Here is a 15,329-nt window from a genome sequence, read left to right on the forward strand (position 1 = left end):
AACTGCAAAAACTTACAGGAAAAATGAAACTATATGAACCAGAATTAAGAATCCTTAACTTTGTATTAATGTTTCAGAAAATTCGAGTACATTTAATTTCTAGAAATGCTTCTTCAAGGGTGCAACCTTTAATAACTAGTGAAAGAGAGCTATTTATACAATAACAAAACTAATAAAATATCTCAAACTGTTTTACAAAAATAGGTGATTACAAAATTAGAAATATAAACTTCTAGTTGATGTGGCACTATTTTGTTGCTAAGATGTTGATGACCATTGCTAGAAATATTGAAAACTATTGAAGCTATGCTGACTATTCCTTTAAAAGTTGAATGTTGTTAGATCACCCTTTAGTCAAGTAATTATGTCAATTCTTCCCAACGTTTCTTTTCTAGGATAGATATCTTAGTTACTCTTTTGTAAATTTCATCCATCTCTTTATATTTAGGAAAAGTGGGTTTTAGTAAAAGTATGTGTCTGATTTCATTCAAAATAAAGAAAGTATCCCTGAGTGCATTTATTATAACTACTGGTGTTGCTGAACCTCTTATGTTTGAAAATGAAGCTGCATGGGTGCCCACCTCTATCAACTTCTGAACATAATCCTCAATTGGCATCAATTTGTCATTAATCACAAGCATGGAGGGCGAACCCTTGTTGGTCAAGGGTTCTATCCTGCTGAAAAACTGCTGAACTATGGTATTGACATTGCTGAACTTTTCCTGCAGCTGAAGGATGAGGTTTTTCTTGGTGATGATCTTATTTACCTCCAATATAGTTGTTGTTCTGTCACTTATGCCTAATTCCTCAAGCTCATAGTTGTCTTTGGAATTCAGGAACTTGATGATATCAGAAGAAATTACTGGCATGTCGTCAAGCTGCTTAGCAATATTTTCAACTGCTTCCTGAGCTTTCTCCAAGAGATCCTGTTGATCAAACACTATCTTAATATAGGGCCAAATATCCTTGATTGATTCTATAATTTCTTCCCACAGACTTTCCTTTGCCAAACTGAATTTTTTTCCAATGAAAGATTCCTTGAGTTCCCTTTGTAGTACTTCAATCTGACTTTTGACTCTATGCAACTTAGCTCCATGTGAACTGTTTTCTACTGACTTCATAAGCTGTAACTCCTTGAGTTCATCCTTCAATTTCTTAATTTCTCCTTTCTAGATAGATAGGTTCTGAATAGTTTCAGCAAGCTATTCAGCTCCTTCTTCTGTACTTGTAGTTGATGTTGTAGCTGAAGTACAAACCTTTTTGGTAGGAATTGCTGCAAGGGGACTATATCCATTGGATTTTGAGCCTTTTTAACAACTTCCTCTTTTTCCTTGACCAATTTCTCCATCTGTTCCTCCATTTGTTTTATCTGCAGATTTTGTTCTATGATGACCTTCACCATGTCAGACTTTTGATTTCATGTTTCTTTAGTTTCTTTAGCCATTGGGTCCTCAGAGGTTGGCAATTTGAGCTGCTTCTTTAATGCTGCAACTTTAGCATTCTTATTCTTAATAAGCTCTTTTGCAGTGTTTATGTTGGAGGGATCATATCCCATCTTCAACACTATATTTTCCAAGGATTAAATCTTGGTGTCCTTTGCTAATGAGGAGACTTTCTCCAACTTAAGTTGTGACTGAGTGTTGGCCAAGGTAACTTGCATTTTTGAAAAAACTCATGGCAGTGTTAGTCAAGGTGGAAGAAATCATCTGCCCAGTTTGTTTGTGCATCTCAATTTGATCAATTGGATGCACATCCTTCACATTGAACTCAAAATAAGTCTGCTTTTGATCGTGAGCAACAATCCTAGGCTATGGAATTTGAGCTTGTATTAAAGCCATCTGCATCTTTCCCTTCTCAGAGTCAAAGACTGAGAGAAGCCTCACTTGAGAGCTAGAAGAATGATTCTAGAATTGGGTATGAGTGTTCAAATTCAATTCCTCATTCCTCCTTTTAATCTCACTAAAGATATGAAAAATGTCTTCCTCCTTATCCTTCGGAATGCCTCCACTAGTATGAATCACATGCTGTTCATGAGAAGTAGTTGAATGAGTTGGGGACTGTGTAGATTATCCACCAGACTGTGTATAAAGCATAGTCTCTCCAAGTCCATCTAATTATGTCTTCTGGGGTTTGTTTGCTGCACCAGCAGTCACATAGATCCTTGGTCTCTTCTTTCTTTGCACAATTCTAAAGCCTTGGTTTGATGCTTCAGTTGTGGGAGAAGACTGTTCTTCCCTTCGTGTTTTTGTTGACTTTTCTTGTGCAAGTGGAGTTTGCACATTTGATGTAGAAACTACCTGTTCTTCAGCCTCTTGGAGGATGTTCTCTGTCCATTCCAACTATTTCTTATATTGTACTATTTCAGGCTTGGCTGTATGGTGATATGCAATGAACTTGTTTTCTAGCTTGAGTTTAGAAACCACTCCCATTGGGTCATAATATCATGTGAAATTGAGACCAAATTTCATCTCCTTTAATAATTTGTTTGCTTCCTCTCCTGCTGCCCTGGTGTTATAGATGAATGGACCTACTTGGGCTTTCAGCTTGAATTGTGATTTCTTCTTTTCAGCCACAAAGTGCACTTCATCTGCATTTGACCTCTGTCTTATGTATTCCAGTGCAAAGATTCTGATAGGTAGGTACTTGGGTAGTTTGTAGGGTGGAAGCTCACAACCATAAACCCTTATCTCTGTATAGTTTTGGTAGCAATAACAATCCCCTATTGTATCTTGATCAACCAACTGTAATACTTTGACAATCTCCTCATTGATCCTTTGTACTGGAGTGTTGCTCATAAGACTGATAGCTAGATGAATAAACAGTTCTATGAACTTTTTATATGTAAACTCTTCCTTCTCCTTCATTCCCATTGAAGTCCAGAATATCACTGATTATTTATTTCCTTCCTCATCTTTTTCTGTAAAGTAAATGGGAATTTGTCTCCCTGAAAATATATAAAAAGGTATACAAGTACTGAAGCATACTTGAATACTTCTTCAGTATTAAACTTGACAAATTGCTCATGTATTGCTTCAGCTAGGAAATGACTGAAATCATAAATAACAGTGGGTTTAGAATCAACAGAAAAGATGGAAAAGAAACTAAGGATGGCTTCATTAACATATTGATCAAAGTTGTAACCAAGAAAATAAGACAAAATAGAGGTGATTTTCTTGGTTCTATTAGGGAACATGGATGAATCATAAGGAGGATTTCTTTTAGGCAGAGGACTATCAACAACTAGAAAATGTTCAAGGGTCTAGTACCTTTCAGTAAAGTCTAGTTTTTGATAGGATTCTATCAGGTTCTCATGGGAAAAAGGATGAGTTGGTGTAGTAGAAGGAGCCTGCAACATTTTCCCAATGGAATCATAATTGATTAAACAAAGGATTTCTCCTATGGGTGAAATAATTGCCCTCTAAGTGGGATCATAAGATTCATGGCATTTCCTCACAAATTCAGGTGCTCTGTGTATTTGAGGGAAAATATAGTGAGGGAGTTGTGAGTCACAGAGCCCTATCTCATCTGTTTGATCAATTAGTTCATCTTACATCCAACAATAGATTTGATATAAATAAAATTGAGAAGAAGTCTCTAAGATTTTACAATCTCTGTCAACCAGTGGGGTATGATGGAAGTCGACGTGTGGACGAATCAAGGGATTTGGGACTTCTACAATTTATTTTCCCTTAGGAGGCATTTTGTCAAATGAATTGCAGACTGAGAATGATGGAAATAGGCCTGAAACAGAGTGATCACAGTCAAAACAGTATAACTGTAAAAGAAGCAAGTGGACCTGGATGTCAGTTTCCTGAACAGGAAAACTAATTGCTTAATGTCAGACAGTGGTCGAGCTATAGGGAAGAAACCTTCAATGATTAGTTTGGTTACATAAATGGACTGTGTAACCGTTTTTGTGAATTAACAGGGTTTATCATGGAAAAATTGGAGTGGGGGTGGTAATGAACGGTTAAATTTTGGATTAATTATCCAGCGAGATTAATTAACGGGTCTTTGAATCATAAATTCATGGGAGAGGAATTGAATGGATAACAGATATGCGACAGTTGATTGGACGGTAGACATGAGTCAGAGTGTGACGTGGAGCGGTGATAAACAATCGCTTATATACCGCATTAAGGACTAAGGTAATGCGGTAAGTAGTTTCGGGATTTTAAGTACCGAAACAATAAAACATGGAAAAGGTTGTTTATGATGACGGTTTAGGAAACTGCCCATTTCGGACCCACCCCCCCCCCCGCCGATAAATTTTAGATAGTGAATGAGGGTCGAGAAGGGATGTGGGCCATCAGATCTTGTGTGAGTATGTAGGATGAAAGGTAAGGTGGGGGGTGTTTAACATGTGAGGCGGAAGTGATGGTGGGGTCACGAATTTGAGGGCGGATGTGACAGCTGTGGGTTATGGTGAATAAATGAATAAATGGAGACATTTATGAAATAACATGGATGCTTTTAAAACTTACGGTTAATTAAAACCCATTATTGAATGCATAGCTTTCCAATGTTACAACTTAGGATAAAATCAATTTGATGCTCCAATTACATTTCACATGTCTACCTACCCTTTTACTCCTAACATTTTCATTTATTTATCCAAGTGCATTTAAGCTAGCAACTCAATATTTCCTTTTTATGACTAATCTACCTCTATCCCTTATTTCCTCCATTAGCTCAGATTAAACTATTGAGCCAATTTTATTTTCTACCTATTTACAATCAAATTTAAATCAAATCCAATCATGATTAAACTGTATAATTGGATCAAATAAACTAGTGTGGCATCTAAACAAACTGCACACAACTATTATTTGCAAAACTGAACTAGACTAAGAGTAGTGGCATTTAGATTTGCAACACTTTCAGAGTTTATTGTTTTTTGCTTTTCTTTCTAACCTAACATTTTGTTTTTTCCTTCATTTTTTAGGGCATCTATTCTAACATTTTATTTGATATGGACTTGTTTATTAAAAATCCCTAACATTTTTTAAATCAATATTCTTTTTTTCCATATCCTATCTTAACATTTTTTGAAATATATTTTCGTCTTTTGACTAATTGATTCTTACTTACCAAAACCCAAAGAATGCTACAACACCTGTCATGTGGATGGATGCGCCTAAGTCCACAAACCAGGTATCTACTTTATCATTCTTAGCCAAAAACGCAGAGTCAGATATGAACAGTCTGAGGTTTTGACTCTGTTCCTCATTAGCAAAATGACCTGTATGTTGTTTATGTCTCTTTCGGCCTTCATCAAACTTCTTCTTCATGCAATATCTGGCTATATGGCCAGTTCTACCACAATAAAAACATTTGGTCGTAGAGTCATTTCTATTGAAAGACGTACCTTGAGGTGGGGGCATCTTTCTTTGTGGGGTTGCACTGCTCTTCTGTGCTACATTTGGCTTTCCTTTGAAAGGCTTGGCTAGATCTGAACTCTGAGGTTTATGAGTCAGCCACCTTTCCCCCTCTTGCATGAGGATCCCTGTTAATTCTTTTAACATGGGGGATTTTTCTCTTGCATTCAAGCCAATGATGAACATCTGATACTTGTCAGTCATACCATTCATGGTAATCGTGACCAAATCTGTATCTGACATAGCTTCACCGATGTCACCCAACTTGTTCTTGAGCTCCTTGATCCGCAAAATAAATGCTACAACTATCTCATTCTCCTCCATCTTGATGGAGAGAATCTTTCTCTTCAAGAACAACAATCGATTGGTGTTCTTGACCTCATAGAGATCCTTGAGCATCTTCCAGATTTCTGGTGCAGTCTTGCAATCACGGATATGGGGAATAATGCAATCTTTGACCAACAATTTTAGGAGCATTCTTGCCTTAGTCTCCTGCTTATCCCAGTCTTGGATTGTTGCTATTGTTCCTCCTGCAAGCACGTTCGGCTTCACCTCATCATTATTCACAATTTCCCATGCATTTTGTCCCTCAAGCAGGGTCTGCTGCTTAAATTTCCAACCAAAATAATTGGATCCATCCAGCATGTTATTCTCATTGGTGTATGCTTTTGCTATCTTATTATTCATCTTGAATAAAAAGAAACTTCAACGTTAGCAACTTAAAAAAATGACCCCAGATCTTAAAAACTACTGTAGATGCTAGATCCAATGAAAACTTCAATCAAAAAACTGAGCCCAGATCCTTTTTCAAGAGATCACTCCAAATTCCCTTTTTTAAAATCCACCCCTTTATCAAATAATAATTTTTTTTTTTTTTAAATTAAAGAATTAAGAAAAAACTTTAATTAAAATCTTAATAAAAAACTTAAACTCCACTCCAATTCATTAAAATCAACAATTCAACCCCAAATAGGCACTAGCCTCTGCAACTTACCACAGGTTCCTTATGTCACTTCCTATCGAGCCAATACTAAGGAGGAGGTTGAGTTGAGATCAAATATTGCACTCCGAGATAGTGTCCCTGAGAAAGAACACATAGATTTAACGTGGAACAGTTAAACATATTGTTTGGTCTAAAATGCGGATGCAAATCAGAGTTCAATTAATGTCAACCCGGGAAGGTAAACTTAGAAGTGCTTATCTAAAATATATAGATCTAGAAAGATTCCTAATTTGTCCAAGATATTAAAGTTCCCTTACAAGAACATATTCATTAAGATCTCTTTCAATAACTAATCAAACTTAGATCTAACAATTGTTTGAGATCTATGATTCTCTTACAAGAACATATTCTACAAGATCTCTTCCAACATTAGAACATCTAATAAGAAATTAAAAGCTAAAATGAAATAAACCTAGATCTAATAATTGTATGAGATCTTACGGTTCTCTTACAAGAACACTTCCAAATAAGATTCTTCCAATATTAGAACATTTAACAAAACTTGAAAGCTGAAATCAAACAAAAACATAAAATAAATTATACCTAAAATAAGCAAATAAGCATGCAAGTGAGGCCATGGGGGCCCTCCATAACTCCACAAGCACACCACTTCAATGGAGACTCAAATGTAGAAGCAAAATTGAAGTATGATCCTTTATTCCAAAATCTCCATTACAAACCAACTCTAAGATTACAACTCTAAGCTTCTAAGATTACATACTCCAAAATTCTAAGATTACAAAAACTTCGAGATTCTAAGATTACAAAAACTTCAACATTCTAAGATTACAAATGGAGGATATTGTACTCCTATTTATACATTGGGATGGGTAACGAACTCATAATGATCATCCACTAATCTCTCTTTTAGTTCCATACATCTTTTAACCATCTAGACACATAACCCCCTTTGTCCTTGATCTTCTCCATGAGGTTTATCTCTTCAAATTCGAATTTGATCCTTCAAGGCCACATAAAGGTGTCTTGGAAGCTTCCTTGGCACCTACACATGTCACAAAAACAACCCACTTTCCATATATAAAGTAAAATATATTATTTTCTAATATTTAATCAAGAATTTCTCTCAAAAATGCTTAAAAATAAATAATATTTGGAAAATATAAATGAGACCCATTAATGGTGAATAATAGGGAAAATGGAGTGACAAGGTGGTGAATAGTGAGTGATATAATGGAAGCATAGGTGGAAAATGTATGGTAATGAGTGATATTTGTGTGAAATTTTTGGAGCTCAACATACTCCCCAACTGAAGCTCTTGCATGTCCTCATGCAAGCTACTACAATGACTTATTTGATTTGATTCTTAGATGAGCTTCCTTTTACAAGATGTTTGGTTCTTGCGTAAAAAACATCTTTCAATCATGGAATTCCTTTTAACTTTGCACATCTTTGGATAACTTTTATTTGTTTGCAAAGAATTTGCATCTTTTAATGATTGGTTCTTGTGTTACAATCATTATTTACTTTGTTGAGATCTATTTTTAATGATTGGTTCTTGTATTTACAATCATTATTTACTTTATTGACATCAATCATTTTAAGAAGTCATTTAATATGCTCATCATTTTGTAGTAGTTTTTATTGTGGGAAGACTATGTGGGTTAAGATGTAATATGAATGAGGTAAAAATTGAAGTGTGAAATTCCCCACCTCCGCAACTGATGGTTTTTGGCAATTTTTAATGAGAAAGGGAATAGTGAATAGTGGAATATTTTCCAAATATCATCATTTTAGCATCTAAAAATAATTTCAAGATTAAAGGTTAGAAAACATCATACCTTACTTACCTAAAGAAGTGGATGAATCATGCATGTTCCGCTGCTGCAATTCTGATCTGAAGCTTCTTCTACAAGTTGTGGATGAAAGATGGATCTGTATTGTCGTATCTGCTACTGGATAGTCTAATGAATCTGATGAGTTTGCTGAATATGGCTGAAAATCTATAAGGCTTGGAAGGTATACAAAATATATAAGTTACATTTTCCTCCCCCCAACCTTATTTATTGACTTGTCCTCAAGTCATGACAAACTAAAAAACAATGAAAGGAAATTTGCTTCATCTGCTACAAAGTATGGGTCTTCAAGTCTTCAACGGTCGATGACACAAATCTTACTATGTGATTAAATGTGCTGGTGTCGAACATGGTAAGAAGTTGTTGACTTAGTGGCCATTAATTAATGCCACTAGCCAACACGAGAGCTCACAGCATTGACTCCAATGGGAGTCAAGATGCCTAACACATCTTTGTAGGTACGAATGAAGTTGTTGTGGTCGAGTCACCTACAAGATCCAACGAACAAGGGATATCAATGTACTCCCATTGTTCATTGGCAAGAGTACTTGCCATTAAGGCATGCAAGCTTCTAGGTGTTTTTACAAAGATAATTAGACTCTAGGACTTTGACTCAGTGATATGTAGAAGCAAGATTTTATTGGCGGAAGATGAAAATGGTAGGAAGAAAAGGAAATGGAAATGACAAGGAAAAGGAAATGGAAATGACAATAAGTGAGCTTTTTGTAAGTGAGCTTCTTGTTTTATTTTGTGGGTTAGGGGTGAATGAAAAAAAGTAGTTTTGACTGCATGATTGAAACTTGCTGGGAAAAAGGGATTTTGGCTTGCATTGAGGACTCATTGGGATTTACAATTTTACAAAGGGAATAAGAGACTGGTTGTAATGAATATGGACTTATTCACATGATTCATCATAAAATTGATCTGTTGGAAGTCCAACTGTCGACAAATTAGACTCCTTGAATGATCATCTGATTAACATAAACCTGCAAAAACTTGGCATTCACAAAACATAAATATATCCAAGCAAAAGTGATCAATTTCTACTTGGTTTTTTATGCAAAAATTAAACACCAATGAAACAGATTTAAATAAAATCAAATGTATAAGTTAGCCCAATTCCATGATTTTTTTACAAATCCATTTTAAATTATGAAATGAGTATAATTAATTCCCTTCTTATGTAAATAAAATTCAATTTCGTTGCAACTATGTAAATCCCGACAATAGTCGAAATTGTTTCATGATTTGCGTCGATGATATCAAATTTCACATATCGTCGTTGATCTTGTAATTGCCAAAATCTGCATCATTTAAAAATTTGCAAGAGTTTAATACAAATGTGTCAAGTAAAAACAAATAAGTAAATGAAAAAAACAAAATTCATGAAAAAAAACTAATTGTTACTCCTCATTGAAAGTTTTGCCGTGTCGTGTTTTCTGTGCTTCGCCCTTCAATGGAAATCATCTATCTAAAAAAAAAGCAAAATTCATGAAAAAAAAACTAATTGTTACTCCTCGTTGAAAGTTTCGCCGTGTCATGTTTTCTGTGCTTCGCCCTTCAATGGAAATCATCTGTGGTTCATGTTTTCTGTAGCCTCCAGTCTTGTGCAAGTTGCGTGTATCCAAGAATGTGACTGGCAAACTCGTAGGCTCGGCCTCAAGCTCCTTCACCCACTGATCGACAGTGGCTCAACCTCCTGCTTGTCTCCACTGCTGCTCTCTTCGTAGATCTTCACTCTGATATGCATGTTCACTCACATGCTACCTCCAAGGCTGCGTTCTTCCTAGAATCAACAACTAAAAAAAACCTATTTTCTCACACGGGCGACAAACCTCTTTTCTCACACGATAGCAATCCAAAACCCGTCAGCTAGATTCAAAATGAGAAACTGCATCACCTCACACAACATATCAATCACAGAGGCTTCCTCCTCTTCACTGCAGACTCCACGGTTGGCGTGCTTTGAGCAAGGATAATTTTAGGGGCGAATGTTCGCCCTTTGGCGAAATTAAGGGGTTTTAAATTTTTAGTGGGCGAATATTTTGTATCATAGTACATTTTTACAAATCACCTCAAATAGCCCACCTTATTTTAAGGGAGAGGGTAAAAAAGGTAAATTTAGCCCTTGACATTAGGACTTACAACCTTCCATTCGCCCATTTTCAAGAATAGGTTTTCTTTAAGTGAATCCTAAGGGCCAAATACCATATTTATAAAAGAGGTATGGTAAATTAATAAAAATATAAATAAATGAGAGGTATGGTAAATAAATAAAACATTTTTTATATTTACTCCATAAGTCACCTTATATACATGTAAGGGTGTAAACAAATAAAAATATAAGTAAAGTGGAGGTATGGTAAATAAATAAAACGTCTTTTTATACTTACTCAAAAGGCATGGTATATAAATAAAAATATAAATAAACTAGACGTATCATAAATAAATAAAACCTCTTTTTATATTTAGTCCATAACCCAAATAAATAAAACCTCTTTTTATATTTAGTTCATAACCCTCGTTCTATTTATGAAGGCTCAAGAAAGAGGTTTTATTTAAGTGAATCCTATGGGCCAAATACCATATTTGTAAAAGAGGTATGGTAAATTAATAAAAATATAAATAAACGAGAGGTATGGTAAACAAATAAGACATTTTTTTATATTTACTTCATAAGTCACCTTATATTTACGAACACTCAAAAAATGGGTTATATTTAGGTGAAACCTATGGCCAAAATACTATGGGACAAATACCATGGACTAGATTGTTATTAATACCATGCAAAAAACCATTATTAACCCTAATATTAGAATTACTAAAAATAAAAATGGCGGATGGTATTGACCCATGGTATTCACCTGGAATGTAGCCTATTTAAATGGGGGAATTAAACCAGCATGTAGCCTATGCTAAGATTCACTAGGACTTTACAAAGCTTTATTATTTAGTGAAAGACTCGCCAAGATCTTACAAGATTTTATAATTGAGTAAAATATTCGCCATGCCTGGTGAGAGATTCACCAAAAAATTATATATACATATTATATTATTGATAAAATCGCCTTTCATTTTTCCTATATACCATGGAGATTCGCCCATTTATTATATTTATAAATTTAGGGGGTGTTCTTAAAATTTTCCCTAGCTTTGAGCATGGCACACCCGCACCATTCTGGAAAATAAAATCGCGTAAGGCCAGAATTGGATTGGAGTGACTATGGCGCTAGATCACGTGCTGATCGCCCTTAAAAATGTGCCAGTCTAATTTCTACCTCTCAACCTTCACTAGAACTCGTCCACTTAGGGTTACATGCAGTCCTCATCCCTGTAGCTATGATACCATGTTAAGAATATAATAGTCAGATTTGTTGAATAAACCTGAGAAGCTCACAGGTGTGAAACACCACTTGGAGACTGCCTTTGTAGAACACACTTTGTTAATTACAATATTTACATGAGGAATATATAATTCACACACAATTAGGGAAGTTGAAACAATACCCTAGAAATCAAGAACAAAATCCTAATCTAAGGTTCGTTTGAACCGTAACTCCCTTAATACATTTCTTCATTAATCTCAACAACTTTTATGTGTTTGGCAAGATCTGGGTATCTTTGAAGTTCTGTTATGTAGTAAAGGTTTGACAAAGTAATTACAGATCTCTACATGGGTTTGATAACCTGAAATGTGCATACACGCACGGGTTTAATACTGGTAAGTCATGTATATATTCATATTTCTACACAGGTTTATTTCTTGAAAAGCGTGTATACATGCGGAAATGTTTTGAGAAAAGTGCGTATATAAGCTAGGGTTTTAGTGAAAAAGATGTCTGATCAATTTAATTAGTCTTGATGTGTTTCTGGTGTCTGCCAATGAAGTCTTACTTGATGATCCAAGATTAACAATGATGTTTTGATTGAGGATTGATTGATTGAAGAATGATGAAGCTACTAGCTGTTTGTGATTGAAGATTAGTGATAGTTTTGTGATTATTTCAAAATTATGCAGTGGATCTGTGTATGATTCAGTGTTTATTTCAGAGTGACAGTGGTTCAGTTTTGAGGGTTCAATGTTTTGAGATCTGTATGCGAGTATGCTTCAAGGAAATCACATATATACGTGGGTTCGCTACAGTAAGTAGCATATATATTCTAATAGTTTATTGATCAGGGCTTTTAGTTGATTCAATAAGTTGATCCAAAGTTTTGGTTCAATATTAGTAAATTGATTACAATGATCTAACTACTTTGGTTGTTTGGGAATAAGTTGACTGATTTGGGTTTCATTTGTTTTAGTGATTGGTTGATTTAGTTGGTTCAATGATTAAGTTGAAATGATCAATTTTTAGTTTTGATATTTGGTATTAGACTTAAATGTTGATAGTGGGTCCAATCTGAAGATTTGATGAAACGTGGCCTACAGTTGTGATGCATTGTATCAGGTGGATCCAGTATGAAAATTTATGAAACATGGTCCACAGTGGTGTTGAGGGTTGGAGCCTTTAGTGAGGGAGTTGAAGATTCCTTCCAGTGGTAGCTAGTAAATCTGATCATGGGGTTGGAGCTTCCTTTTGGTGGGTGTTGGTAAATGAGATCAGGGGGTTGGAGCTACCTTCTAGTGGGTGATGGAGAACGAGAGAAGGTTGTAGCCTTCTGCAGGTGGGTTCCTACGCACTAGTATGAGTATGCATCAATAGAAGATTGTAAGAAGATTTTATTTATAATAAAAGGAAGACAAAGACGGCAACAACAATGGATTTTTTCCCACATTGGGTTTCCACCTAAAAATCCTGGTGTTCATGTGTGTTGATGTGCTTCTTATGTGTGATGGTTCATTTTTTTAGTTTTGCACATGGTTATTGTTTAACTATTGTTTAGTGAGGTATTAATACACTGGTTCAAGTTAAACATATCATGAATTAACTAAAAAATAAGTTTATTGGATATATGCTAGTTGTCTACATAACAATCACGTACATATGCAGGTTCCTTTCAGTAAAGTCATGCACATAAATATGGATATGAAATTGAAAAGTTTAGAGTTTTTAAAATATTGATTCACCCCCCCTGCCCCCTCAATATTTTTCCCAACACAATATTCTTTCATGCTTTTTCTCTTTGGACGACAACTAGTTGTGTAATGTTTATTCTTTCACATTTGACATATCACACGCTTTCACATATCTTTTGACATACATCATACTTTGACTTTTGCTCCAAAATTAAGCTACATAACTTCTAACATATCAAGCATAGCACATTCACTTTAATTGATCGTACAGGGTGTCACAATTTCCATTCATGAATTGTTTAATACATTGAAAATATCTGTCCACCAATAATATTTTCATCACGGGGAGAAAAAATCAATTATTTATTATCGTTCCATTTACTGGCAAAACCAGATTTAAATATCATCAAAACTGATTCAAATGTTGTTGATATACACTCATAGGCTATATGAAGAGGATGGTGGAAGGGACATGTTACACCCTTTATGATGATTAGAATGACGAACATTTTGTGATGTGTGGAAGCTTCATTTTATACACATTATTTATCTATCTTAAGGGACCATGATACATTGAGTGGAGAATAGTGAGGGGACATGAAGGGATTTAATATGTTTAATGATTTGTAGTTATTTGGGGCTTATACATGAGTCATGTAGGTGCTTAAGGATTTTTGGTGGTGCATGGAAGTTTCATTGTATGCACCAATTGTATCTATCAAAAGGGACCATGATACATTGAGTGGAGAATAGTGAAGAGAAGTGAGGGGCCTTAATGTTGAAAAATGTAGCAGGAAATTTTCCATTTGATTTTGCCTTGATTAAATTGAGAAAATTTGAATTTCCACATTAGCAGACAACTTAGATGCAGTTAACTTGTGTGACATGGCTTGTGTCACCTAGTTTACTCAGTAAATTCGAGTTGGAGGAGTTAGCGTTCAATTAAGACTGTGTGATTGCTAATTTGTAGCAATCAAGGTCATTTATTTCAAGTTGTTTTCAGTTAAACTAGTTCTAAATGTTGGAGGAAGTATTGGAAGGTGAGTTGTGCAGTGAGACTTCAGTCTAACTCAGTGATCATCCAATTAACTAATCAATCAACCCAAAGTAGCTAGTGCATTTAGATAGTTCGAGTTCCCCAACTATGGTGGAGATTCCAAGGTAGTGTAACATCAGTTGTAGACTAGTCTTGAGTGTATAGGTGTTGCATGCAGTCATATGATCAACTTTGGGAATTGAACAATAAATTTGAGGAATTTCCTAAATAATAGGGACATACTTTCTCAAGGATGTGTGCAAGGAAATATGGGCTCAAGCAGAGCCAGAAATTGACTAAGTCTGGGTTAGAGCTTCTCAATGAGTAGAGAGAGAGGTTTTTCACTTGCAGGTTGAACTAGCAATTCTAATACATCTCTATTCATCAAATTAATGCAAGCAAGAATAGGAGTTTTTAGAAGATTTCTTTCCTCTAGAAAAAAACTTTATGCATGTGTGTTATTTCTCATTGCATGTTTGTGATTGGTGTTCTAAATTGTGAATTGAATTCTGCAGAGAAGTAGTGTAGGTTTGTGTCTTGTAATTTTGATTAAAACTTCATGAGAAGTTGAAAATATACACCATAATTTTGTAGAAATTTTGAATAATATGACACATATTCACAGATATTATCCTGATTATACATTTATAAGCTGAACATGCATAGTACATAACCTCCTCTACGTTGATCATCAATTTACAGAAACAGAAACATTCACAGGCATACATAGAAGCATCAATCAAACTCATTAACACAGTATGTATCCCGGGGAAAGCATCTCACTAAAAACCCCACACTATCTGTATATTATATTGATTGAATCATGTAACATTACAAAGTACAATGCTTATCACAAGCAATCCAGTACCAGCTCCACCTGTTACACACAATACAGCTCAGATCTGATCTCCAAATCTATTCCACTGCTTGCCTGCCTCTCCAGCTCAATACCTGCTCAAGAACTGATGAGAATGGCTTACCAAACTCGTATTTGACCTGTAAATAATCACTCACACTCTGTTGGACGTGAGCACAGGCTACAATTCTTGATATTGGCCAATTCATTGGCATACTCAAT

The sequence above is a fragment of the Pinus tabuliformis genome, chromosome 6 (assembly GCF_031772625.1).
Source record: "Pinus tabuliformis cultivar Carrire ecotype Pingquan chromosome 6, CPIR1, whole genome shotgun sequence".
In the NCBI taxonomy this organism is placed as follows: domain Eukaryota; kingdom Viridiplantae; phylum Streptophyta; class Pinopsida; order Pinales; family Pinaceae; genus Pinus; species Pinus tabuliformis.